This window comes from Mesocricetus auratus, unplaced genomic scaffold (assembly GCF_017639785.1).
Source record: "Mesocricetus auratus isolate SY011 unplaced genomic scaffold, BCM_Maur_2.0 Super-Scaffold_2245, whole genome shotgun sequence".
NCBI classification, from domain to species: domain Eukaryota; kingdom Metazoa; phylum Chordata; class Mammalia; order Rodentia; family Cricetidae; genus Mesocricetus; species Mesocricetus auratus.
In genome coordinates, this window is record NW_024429180.1 from 12,012,018 (window position 1) to 12,025,261 (window position 13,244).

A 13,244-nucleotide genomic window follows, 5' to 3' on the forward strand; every position below is an offset into this window, starting at 1 on the left:
CAGGGCAGAGCCAGCACCCAAAGCTGCCTCCTTGGTCCTAGCCTTGCCAGCTCAGCAGTTTAAAGCTGTGGTCAGAAAAAGATTGCAGATACTCCATAAAGACAGTTTCAGACAAAAAGAAACATGTACATGTGTCAAATTGGTTTTTACAAAATGTATGTATGCTTGGGAAAGATAAGAACATTATAGACAGTTACAGAAAGAGTTTAAAAATTAAAGTATTTAAAAAGACAGTACAATAGAAAAAATAAATCATGTAAAGATGGAAAATAGAGAGCATATATTATGTAAATAATTGCATTTTATTTAAAATTTTGACTGTTAATGAGCTAACTTCTGACAAACATTTGAGTGTGACAACTGCTTAGTTACACTAACATATGTACTTTAAAGTATAGTGACTTCAAAATTTAAGTATGAGGACACATTACTCTGGAAAAAGGTTCTGCTTTTGTTTCTAAAGATGAGAAGCTGTGGATTCCTCCCAGAGTAATGTGGTTTGATGGAACAAGACCCTATGTCTTGTGGGAACAATGTTCTGCATAATCCAACATCTACAACAGTTTCAATGTTACTTGCTGAGATGGATCAACCCACAAAATACCTCCATAAGTACTTGGCTATCATCTCATATATTCCAGGGACTTTAAAGATACTTTGCTCACATACAGCAAGAAGCAGTTTAGAGAAAATAAAATCCATATTCCCAAGAGTTGGTGGGTTCAGATGGCCTTTGGTTATTTAGTAGATTGTGGATGATTGCTATATTTAGGAGAATACTGGATAAAAAGGCAACTGTTAATCTCAGGTACTTTGCATTACCATGGATTTTGGTATAGTGATGTAAATTTACAGTTAATATTTATACTGTATACATGTTTCTATTCTTGTCAATAGAGTTTCATATATTGATACAAAGTTAATGTCAATTGTTTATGCTATATGCATATTTATACTCTTATTTAAGGTACTATTTTTATTCAGTTCATTTAAAATGTAGTGTGTAACACAAAAATTGAAAATTGATAGACACTTATTAGGGTCCCACTTGAAGATTAGAAAATCAAAGCTGCTGGTGACAAGCATGTACCTCTACCTCAGGCTGACAGGGCTGTAGCCTCTTCATTCTGGCTTGAGAATAAATGTCACATGAAACTCTGCTTCTTCCTTTTATACCTCCCTGGAGCTGGGAATAAATGTATGTATGTGATCACAAGTGCTGAGATCACATTTTTGTGAGCTATTTCTCTTTAGGACTGGATAAGTTTCATGTAGCTGAATGTGGCCTTGAACTAACGGAGGTACATTGGCTTGTCTCTTGAGTCCTGGGATTAAAGGTGTGTGCCACCATTGAATGGCTCTGTGGCTTGTGGGTAGGTTTGCTTCCAGCCTAAGAATATATTCATATGCTATGAGATGCCCTTCTCTATGCTGCAATTGTGTGTTGCTTTTATTGGTTGATTAATAAAGCTCCTTTGACCTGTGGCATAGCAGAATATAGTTAGCCAGGAAAGCCAAACTGAATACAGGAGGAAGAAGGTTGGGTCGAGAGAGACACTAGCAGCTACTGGAGGAGTACAATGCCAGAGCATTACTTGTAAATCACAGAGCACTTGGCAATACATGGTTTAATAAAAATGGGTTAATGTATATTTGAGAGGTAGGTAGTAATAAACCTAAGCCATTGTCCAAAGAATTATAATTAATATTAAGTCTCTGAGTGAGTATTTTATAAGTGGATGCAGGGTAGGGCAGGAGACAGAAAAGCTCTTGCTCCATTCATAAATGTGGGTATTTTTGCACCTAGGGTTCACAAAATAACATGATTTTTTTCTCCGAATTCATATAGTGTCATTTTAAAATAATGGAATGTCATACACAATACAAAAAATGGCAATTTATTTTGATATTAAATCTATAAGTTTTTAGAAACATAAGGTTATTTTTTCTCTTTTAGTTCTTATGGAACAAAAGTTCTCATGGGTGTAACTGTTCTCTTCTTTTGATGATTAAATGATGTAGAAGACTTGGCCTATGGGAGTCAAAAAGATATGTAATACATACTTTTGGAAAATGAACATAATTAACAATTCTACCTCTTGGAGTTGAAAATATCTAATAAGCATTATCTATATTTTAAAGAGCATTTAAAATTCTCAGAAGTTCTTACACTTTGGGAAAGCGTCTACAAAATAATTTTTCTTTTAATTTAAATCTATGATTAAAACGTTAGTTTTTTCTTTAACAATTTTCTTTATTTATTTGTTTATTTAACATCATTAATGCAGTTTCTCCCCTACCTCTTCTCCAATTCCTTTTCCACTCCATCAATCCAGTCCTCCTCTATTTCTGTTCCAATAGGGACAGGCCTCCCATTGGTATCAAGTTACATTAAGAGTAAGTCTGCTGGTCTTTGGTGGCTCATGCCTTTAATCCCAGCACTCTGGAGGCAGAGGCAGGTGGATCTCTGTAAGTTTAAGGCCAGCCTGATCTATAGAGCTTGTTCCAGGACAATCTCCAAAGCAATACAGAGAAACCCTGTCTCAACAAAACAAAACAAAACAAAAAAACCAAACATACACAAAAAATCATAAAATAACTACCTCCCATGAATTAAGACTGGGCAGACAATTCAGTATGAGCAATATGTTTCCAAAAGCCAGGGAAAATGTTATGGACAGCCCCAGCTCCCACACTTAGATGTTCCACAAAGTAGACAAATCTACAGAACTGTCAGATGTATGTAGAGGGCCTAGGTTGGTCCCATGCAGGCTCCTTGGCTATTGGGTTTGACAGTGTGAGTTTCTGTGAAAGGTGGAAGCATGTATCTCCCTTAGAAGGGGAAACAGAAGACGTCTTCCAGATAGACAGGATGTAGGTGGGAATAGGAACTTGAGATATCGTGTTGGGGTTGGATAGAGGGATAGGGTATTAAAAGAGATGACTGGAAAGGGTGTATTTCTGGTTTAGGGTAGAAACCTGACACAAAGGAAACTCCCAGAAGTCTACAAGGATGACCCCATCTGTATCTCCTTGCAATGATTGATAGGTAGCCTGAAATCCTGTGATCAGATTGCTAAATAACCCAACTGTCAACAGAAAGGCTTTATAGAAATAGTCCACAAACACTAAGTGGAGCTTTGGGAATCCTTCTGAAGAGAGGGAGGAAGGATTGTAGGAACCGAAGGGGTCAAGGATATCACAAGAAAGCCCACAGAAACAAACTTTCCAGTTTTCTCTTTAACCAAAAATCCATCCTACCTGCAGGATGTGCTGCAGAAATGGAGATGCAGAGCTTGTGGCCAAATGATGACTGCTATAATTTGAAGTCCATGCCAACAGAGGGAGCGCATGTTTGACACTGACTGGATAACCAGGGAACTGGAAGCTGGGTAGCCCAAGGACCTAGGACAGAAAAATATAATCAATACAGTGATTTCTAATGATATTCTGCTGTACTCATGTCTGACCAAATTGTCCTCAGTCTCAGACATATACTTACCAAGTATTCATATTATGAGAAACTCAGTAATCATGACTGCTTTATTTAATTTCTTTTATTTTAACTCAGATACAAGAATGCAGATTTAACCTGCTCATTTCATTTATAAGCCAATACAATTGAACAAAATCTGATGATGAATTTGAATGAAATGCCAGTTTGAAACATTTTAATTGTAAGAGATATCCACACACAATGCCCACATGTCTATTATTCTTGTAGAAATTATATTTTCTGACATATAGCTGATTATTATCTCATGAAACTGTTGTTGCTAACGTTATTAGAAATGAGGACCACCATACTGTGATTTCATACTGGATGAGAAAAAAACACACACAGACAGAAGAGAGAAAGCACCTGGGGAGACATGCCTACTCGTCCTTCTGAGAGCACAACTGTGAGGAGAGAACAAATTCCCTCTGCACCTAGTTACAACCTGTCTGTTCTTTGGCCTGCGTTTCCTTTCCTTTCCTTTCCTTCCCTACCCTTCCCTTCCCTTTCCATCCTTCCCTTCCATTCCCTTCTCTTCTCTTCTTACTTTCTTATATTTTTTCTTTACTGAACTTCCTCCATTTTATCTGCATTCCTCTGTTTGATATGTGATAATCTGAGCAACTAGCAAGGCTCTGCAGGAAGATATTCCCAGAAACGAGACTATAAAAGAGGTTCATTTGCCTTCAGCTAAGACTTATATTTACCTCAGAGACAGGAAGAACTTGCGTTTACACATAATCTAAATTAAATAGACTAAATGGGAAATAGTAATGAGTGGTTTCTCCCCTTATTTTTAATGGTGAGATTTTACTATTTTTATCTGTGTATCTATATAACATCAGTGTCATAATAGCAGGCTGGGACAATTGAGTGGAAAGGATAAAGGATTGGACAACCCTAGTATTTCTTGTTTGTGATGATTCAGGAAAAGAATTATGTGTATCATGAATAAGATAAACTCAGACATAGATATTGGAGTTCACGCTGAAAGATGAAAGAAGCAAATCAGTCAGTCACCACAGACTTCTCTCCTCTACCAATGCTCAGACCAAAGGGGTGATTGTGTCCTCTGATTTCATCTCCAGACTGCACTGCTCTCCACCAAACCTCAGAATCCTTATACTGCTGCCTCTCTGTAATATGGTTGGAGACTAATTACCTAAGACCGACTTTGCTTCTTATTTGTATACCTCTCTGTCTAGCTATATTACTCCTATCTCCACTTACCTAGTGCTGAGATTAAAAGCATGGGATCCCAAGTGCTGAGATCTACTTTGTGTGAGCTGGTTCTCTTCTTTACTGGATCAGTGTCATGTAGCTCAGTGTGGTCTTGAACTAAAAAGTGATCCATATGCATCTGTCTCCTGAATGCTGGGATTAAAGCTCTGTACCACCACTGCCTTCCCACTATGGCTTGTGTCTGGCTTTGCATTCTGAACTCTCAGTGATGTTTTAATAAATCATAAATAATTTGTATCCATAATTGTACATTCATTAATTATCAGATGTGTCTCTAATACAAAAACAGGAACAGAAAGGACAGGTATGTTCTTTTGCATCCTGCAAAATTGTATCTCAAGTCTCACTTGGAAGAATCTAACCTTGGAGATATGACAATATTGACAATAAAAAGTTTAGAGGATATTCTTTAAAAACTGTAACTAAAACCCTGTCTTGACAATTGCAAATACCATAGTATCCAAATTCAGACTCCAAGTGATCAGATCAGTTGTGCTACTTGTTATGATCTGCTCAGGGAAACTGATTTAGGTGTTATTAAATTTTAGAGCTCTAAGAAAGAGAAATTGAAGAAAAACTATAGACTTTTCACTTCTCAACTAGGCCTTAGGGGTAATGGAACCAATAATATGGAAGCTCTTAATTTATATGAAGTAGTTTTAAAGAACATTCCAAACAGACTTGATTTTTAATGAAGCAGATGCCTGAAATGATAAAGAAAGGGGAGAATTTTAAGAATTCTTTGAAGCCAGCTTGGTAAATTGTGAATAAAATAGTGGTATAGAAACAGTCAAGAGGAATTCCTGCTGCAGTCTCTCTTTCACCCATGGGACATTTTTGTGTCCCTAAAACATACCTAGTCCATTTTGTCCTTAGACCCCTATACATTTTGTTCTTTGCTAATGGACCCATTTATATAATTTGAGCTTTGCTGAAATGCTGATTCCTTAATATGGCCATCACTGCCATGGAAACTGGCCCTTCAACTGATTCATAACCACTGCTTGCCTTGGATTGTCATCAGAGCATCTGCTATGGCTGGCCATTAATTTGTTTTTAAATTTATGCTCTGCTTTCCAATTATCATGCAATTTGTTCAACATTAGTAATTTATGAATCTTTTTTCACAATGAGCCTGGGACTTACTGCATAAACAGGAGGTGGGATATAAAAATATTAATATTTATATTTTCAAGGGGGTAAATAGGCTTCTGAGTTCTGATGATGGGGAAGTAGAATTTGAAGCATGTTACAAAAATGGTAAAATTTTATTTTTCTTGTTAAATGTAGAAACTCGGCTAACAAAGTATTTTTCATCATCTGTTTTGAATTGTAAATTTAATAATATTCTCAGGAACAATCTGATAGCTGTTGGTAGTCTTCTAGTAGAATAAAACATTGCTAAAATAAGCGCAAGCTTATGTGATAATTGATAGAACTCACATATTAAAAAAGACAAAGTCACATGTAAAATCACTAATTCTGACTTAATTTATCCACTCAGACTAGTAATGGTTAAGTAGCTGTGTCAATGTCATCAGTCATCTATTATTAGAGTTGCTAGTAACATCTGTGTATAAATTTAACTTTAAACAATAGTGGTTTATGGTTCAATATACCTCTGTTTTTGTAAATATATTGATAATTTTACGTTTACTACATCATTCAGCATGCTATCGAGAAAACAATAAGTATTTAATAGGTAGGGCTAGTAGAGTGGATGGGCAAACACATTCATATTGAGTAATAAAATACAATTTCATGTTTGAAAGAAAAAAAAGGGACAAATCAAATGTCAAGTTCAGTGCAAAATTTGTTATTCCAGCTGTCATTACAGAAGTAGTGAGGACTCCATACATGACTTGACTAAACCTTGAGGTTACATTGAGTTAAGTCATAATGCACTCAGTTACCATGTGAAACATATGCCAAGAATCATTCTGCATATAACTTTCAAGAGGCAAGAAAGCATCTGCATTCAGGGCATGGAGGAATAATTTAAATATTAAGCTCTATAGCATTTATATTTCTACTTTACTTCTATTGTTCTTGAAAACACAAGCACAAGTTATAACACTTTCAACCAAACATATATATTTTAATACAAAGCGTTTCTGTACTTTTAATTTTTAGATTATTAATGCTGTTTCTTTGCAATAATTATCAAGAAAAGAATGTACTTTAGTACTCATTATCTCCAAAAGTTCTTGGCACATCCCGGAATTTTACATATCATTTATTAAAAATTTCATAGATTAAAATCCCAACAAAAAACAGTATTTTTGCTCATCTTATGGAACAGTGAAATAGTAATAATGACAGCAATGATATGCAATATTCTATTATATGTTGTGCGTTACCCAAGGTAACATTTAATATTTCCCTTTCCCAGGGAAATTCATGCATCTATTTTTCGCTTTCTTTGTTATCTAGCCTCTCTGGGGCTGTAGATTACAGATTGGTTATCCTTTACTAATTCCTAATATCCGCTTATGAGTACCTCAACTTGATGTGCCATGTTTTGTTCAAGCCCATGGGTGGCTCCCCAGTCAGAATGGACACAGAGGAAGAGTGGATGGGGAGGGTGGTAGATGGGTACCAGGGAGTGGGAACAGGAGGGGAAGATGGTTGGGAAACTGGTTGGAATATAAATGAATGAAAAGTGTTAAATGAAAAAATAAAATTTTAAAAAATTTGAATCACTTTTAAAACGGCACAGTAGGGCTTAATACTAAGGTATTTTATTTTCATGGTTTCTATAATTCTGTGAATATCTTATTTGAATCAACAGAAATGTATGGTATTAAAACATGAAATTTCTGTTTAAGGACCAATAACATTATGACATTGGTCATTTATACTGAGTTTTGTCAACATAAATTTTATCTTCGACAATGAGACTATACAGATCATGTGCCATGGATATGAATATTTAACAGACACATGGAATATCAAATTCATCTGTTTAATCTAAATATATTTAATTCATTAAATATCGACATGAGATTTACAATTGACGTTATTGAAAGTATTTTTCTGTAAAATAATTTCTAATGAAAATTGAATAAAATACCAATCTTATATCAAACATTTAGATGCTGCATTTATGCTTTTAAATTCCTTGTACGTCAATTACATTTGTAAACAAGATTATGGCAGCATTTATCATTCTGTTTGTTCAATAAGTAACTGAAGCACAGTGAATAACAAAAATTCCCAGTCAAACATCTGTTCAAATATTTACTTACAGTTGACCAACCTCTAAAGAGATCTATTTTTTGGAATTTGTCTGATTCCAAAATGTTATCTTGTTGTTTAATATTTTGTAATGTCTTTCTAACAATTTATGAATAATGTCTCTGCAATCAGTTATAGCATGTCACCATATGCCTCTGTTTGGTGTTAAATGAAGATTAAATAGACCACTTCACGTCATCCTAAGAGTTGGGAAGACTCTTCTTAAGCAACAAGATGGATTCTTCTGTGCCAATTATCGTAGATGTGTAGGTGGTTGGCTTTATAATAAATATCTGAGAAAAGCCTGATGTTCTCTGACATTGCAGGTTTTGAACAATTTAAGCAGAAAAAGAATGTGCCTAAAATAGTTTAAATTGATAAATGGGGAAAAGACATTAATAATGCTAACCTAATGTGTGTCCACATTGATAATTAAATTGTCATTCATATACACAGTGGAATTTTATTCAGGCTTAAAGAAAGATAAAAATTCTTTAATTTACCACAGACCAGAAAGGAAAAGGAAACATTAACTTTGTAACTATGGCTTCATGAATAAATATTGCCTCTTGTCTCAAATTCAGTTCCTAGCTTTTAATGGTTACTTACATGTATTTTGTGAGACTAACTGTATGCAGAGGCTAGAAAAATACAAAATGATCCATGATGTATAGAAATTAATTGCCTAATTAGAAAAATTATTCCTTAGACTGATTCAAGGGAGATAAGTCAGATTTGTGTTATCATACAAGTAGACTATGAAGAGATAATACACTTAGTTTTAAAGAAGTGAAGGACTAATTAAAGACATGTTTCCACATCCTATTTCTCATTTACAAATACGGGATAAACATTATCATTTGTCTTTGAAATAAAGTGTCCTTTTTTTCTGACTTGGTATCTCTTCTTCCCTTCCATATTAAATAAGTCTAACCTCATTAAACCATTTCAACCCTATAGAGACATACTTCACTGCGTGAATTAAAATTATTTGAGTAAATAAATGCATGTATTAGATTCTAAAATATAGCAGCAATGTATGATGCTATTTGTCAAATAAACTAGTTGAAAAGTAAATTACCTAGAATATTACAGAAGTTCTTAGATTCATTCCCTGGCCTCTAACAAATCAGAAAAATATTATATAATTAAACCTTTTGTTCCATGGCCATTAATCAGGGTGATTCATCATTGCAGTATTCAGATACATGTCAGGTACTGTTTAAAAATACATATAACATTTATTAAGTCAGAACAAAACTATGACAAAGCAAGTAACTATCATGTTATATTTTAATGTGGGCATCTAAATCATTTGTCTATGGGTGTCTGAATTTTTGTCTGGGTATTCAATTTGATTCCATTGGTTAAGATATCTGTTTTATGCCATTTTTCTTGACTAACACCACATCCAATAGAGGATGATTATCTAAATCATTTAAATATCACAAGAATATAGATATCACAGAAAAAATAATTAAATTTAAAAATTATGATACAGAAACAAACAAAGAATTCCTAATAGAAGAAACTCAAATTCCTGAGAAACATTTACAAAAGTTTTGCACATTCTTAGCCATCAGGAAATGTAAATCAAAACTGTCTTGAGGTTTCATCTTATGTTTGTCATAAAGGCTAGGATTGATTACACAAGCAACAGCTGATGTTGGCAAGAGTGCAATAGGGGAACATTCATCCTTTGCTTGTTGGGAGTGCAAATGTGTACAGCCACTATCTAAATCAGGGTGCTTGTTCCTCAGAAAAATGTCCATCTACCTATGTCTTCAACTCTTGGGCATATACCAAAAGGATGCTTCATCTTACCACATGACCACTTACTCAACCATGTTCATGGCAGTTCTGTTCCCAACAGGCATAAATTGGAAATAAAAGAAGGTTTTCTTCAAGAATATGGATAAAGAAAAATATAGAACCTTTACACAATATTGCAGGTTGGAGCATTAGTCAGTTGCTAACAAATGACATCATCAAATTTGGAACTTGCAACTAGAAAAAATATATTGAATGAGGTAACCCAGAGTCATAAAGATGAATATGGTGTATTGTTGGCTTCAACGGACGCTGTAACTATACTCGACACACATAATTACTGAAAATAAGGCTAAGTATTTAGTATAGAATATTACTCACAAGATACCAAACCCAGAGGACCTAGTTCTCAGCTAGCGGCCGGACCGGAAGCCGAACTCTAGGAAAAGAGACCGAGACTTCCTGGGTGCTGTCTTTTATGCCTTCCCCCGTAACGCCCCTAGCCATGCCCAAAAGTGGGCCTGGCTAGTGACGTAGTTCCGTCTACGTATGTATACGTCTTTACGTCCAGCCATATACGTCTTTAGTCCTGCCTAAAGTGGGTGTGGTTAGCGGTGTGGTAAACTGCCCTTTTATTACCTCATCTGTATGCGCCTCTAATAAGTCACATGTTTAATGGTGGCATCAGAGTTCCTCCTACAATTACCCTTTTAGTCTAAAAAAGGACAACTAACTTGTGTCCATGAACAAAATGTATCAAACTTCTATCTAAACCTAAACTTATCTGAAAGAAACACCCAAATATGAACACCTCCTTCCAATCCCAACTCTAAAATAATTGAAAACTAGCACTAACAGGTGTAAACTATCTTATAATATCAATAGTAGGGAGAGGGGGCGTGGAATTCTCAAAACTACTTCCTGCTGAGATGGGACGATGATAATCTCATGGGGACCTGTGAAAAGAAAATGTTAGTATAACAAAATCTCAGTAGATCAGACAGTCTCAGTATGGCAGGAGATGCTTGATTGAAGTTCCTGACTAGGGTTCTAATGTTGATTGATGCTCTTATCTTGAAGCTCTGGTCAGATTGTAGAAGATGTGCTGTTTCAGTTTCTTGGTCCGGAGATGTGTAGAGTGATGTAGTTTCAAGCCAGTTTCAGGATAGTGCTTGTCAGGTGGAGTCAATGATGTGGGGCAATTCAGATGCCTCCAGTCGAATCAGGTGAAGTCAAGGAAGTGGATCCTCATTCTCTTTCGGAAGCAGTTGAAGATTGCTGTCAGGAAATCCCTTGTTCTCTGGAAAACTCAAACATTACTGTTAACAAAGAAATATTTTAATTTTCATATGTATGCATACAGAAGAGGTGACAATAGGGAAGATGGAAAACCTGGAGGAAATTAGACTGTTCAGAAAAAGAAATCCATAGATAACAGTCCCTCATTTTTATTTCTTCTGTCTTATATCAATGGCTCTTTGATATAATACAGAAATTCTGAATTGTATTTAAATAATATGCTTGGGTTTAGAGTAGGAGAGCCAATCCAACTCCAAAGCCAGCTTCAGTTAAATGAATGGGAACTGAGGTATGTGAAGAAATAAAGATAAAAGGATACTATGAAAAAACAATATAGAGAGATTTAGATTTTGATACCACACAGTGAGATACTGTTTGTTTGATGGTCCTCAGGGTAGCTATTCATTCTTCTACAGGAATCCATAAGTCCAGTATTCTTTGCTGAGTTTACCTGTGAATACAAAAAACAAAACACTTCTCTTTCCTTTTAGGAGGTCACTTTACCCATGGTGGACTATGAATTTGTAGATGGGCTGTTATCTTCCTCCTCCTGAGATGTTTTCTGTTCTGATCGAATTTTAATTAATTTTGATGGAACCCAAATCTTTTCTTCTCCTGTGGAAACAAAAGCATAACCCCTTCCCCAACGTAACACATATCCTGGTTCCCAGACTGAGGTCATAACATCCTTAAAATACACCGGTTGGTTCAGTTCAGAAGTCTTCTCTGTAGTCCAGTGTCTTTCTGCTGCAGTTTGTCCTTTTTCATCAGCATTAAGAAAATTCAATGTTAGTAAAGCATTGTGTAACCTGTGTTTAGGTGTCTTTGTTTTCCCTTGCTGTTTATGAAGCATCTCTTTTAAGGTTCGGTTAGACCTTTCAATTATTGCTTGTCCTGTGGGACTGTAATGTATACCAGTTACATGTTTTATATTATAATATTTGAAGAATTGTTCCAATTTACTGGAGACATATGCTGGACCATTGTCAGTTTTTATTGTTTTAGGTATACCCATAACAGCCATTACCTCTAAGAGGTGTGTAATAACAGAATCAGCTTTTTCAGAGCTGAGGGCAGTAGCCCATTGGAAGCCTGAGTACGTGTCTATAGTATGGTGTACATATTTCAAACTGCCAAATTCTGGGAAGTGAAATACATCCATTTGCAAAAGTTCATTTCTGTGAACACCTTTAGGATTACAACCTGCTGGTAATGGAGTTTGATTGTACAATGAGCAACTGGGACAATTTCTTACTATTTCTTTGGCTTGTTGCCAGGTGATAGAAAAATCCTTCTTTAAACCTTTGCTGTTAACATGGTGTTTCTTATGAAATTCTGAAGCTTCCAACACATTACCTACTAATAAACGATCAATTTCATCATTGCCTTGTGCCAGAGGACCTGGCAGACCGGTATGGGATCTGATGTGTGTTATATATATAGGATGAGTCCTGTTCCTGATGATTTCCTGCAATTGTAAAAACAATGAGGTTAATTCTGTATTATCAGGAACAAATTCTGCAGTCTCAATGTGCAGGACAACTCTTTCTGCATACTGAGAATCCGTGACTATATTGAGAGGCTCTGTAAAGTCTTTAAGTACCATGAAAATGGCATATAACTCTGCCTTTTGTACGGAGTTGTAAGGGCTTTGAACTACTTTACATATATTTCCTGATTTATACCCTGCTTTACCTGATTTGTTTGCATCCGTGTAGAAGGTAAGAACTCCAGAAATAGGTGTTTGCCTCACGATACGTGGAAGAATCCAAATTGTTTTCTTTATGAATTTGATTCTCTCTGTTTTGGGATAGTTATTACTAATACTTCCCAAAAAGTCACTGCAAGCTATTTGCCAATACTCATTATCCTTCCATAAGGAGGAAATTTCCTCATTCGTTAAAGGTACAATAATTTCAGCTGGGTCTTTCCCAGTCAGTTGACGAAGCCTTAATTTACCTTTTAATATCAAATCTGAGACCTTTTCTATATAGGTTTTCAATTTTTTATTTTGTTTATGTGGCAGAAATACCCATTCTAGAATGATGTCGTCCCTCTGCATTAATATTCCTGAGGGGTATTCTCTAGATGGTAAAATAACCAGAATACAGTCCAGATTTGGATCCACACGGTCCACATGTGCTTCTAATATTCTCTTTTCTACCCATTCTAATTCTTTTTCAGCCTCAGCTGATAGTAC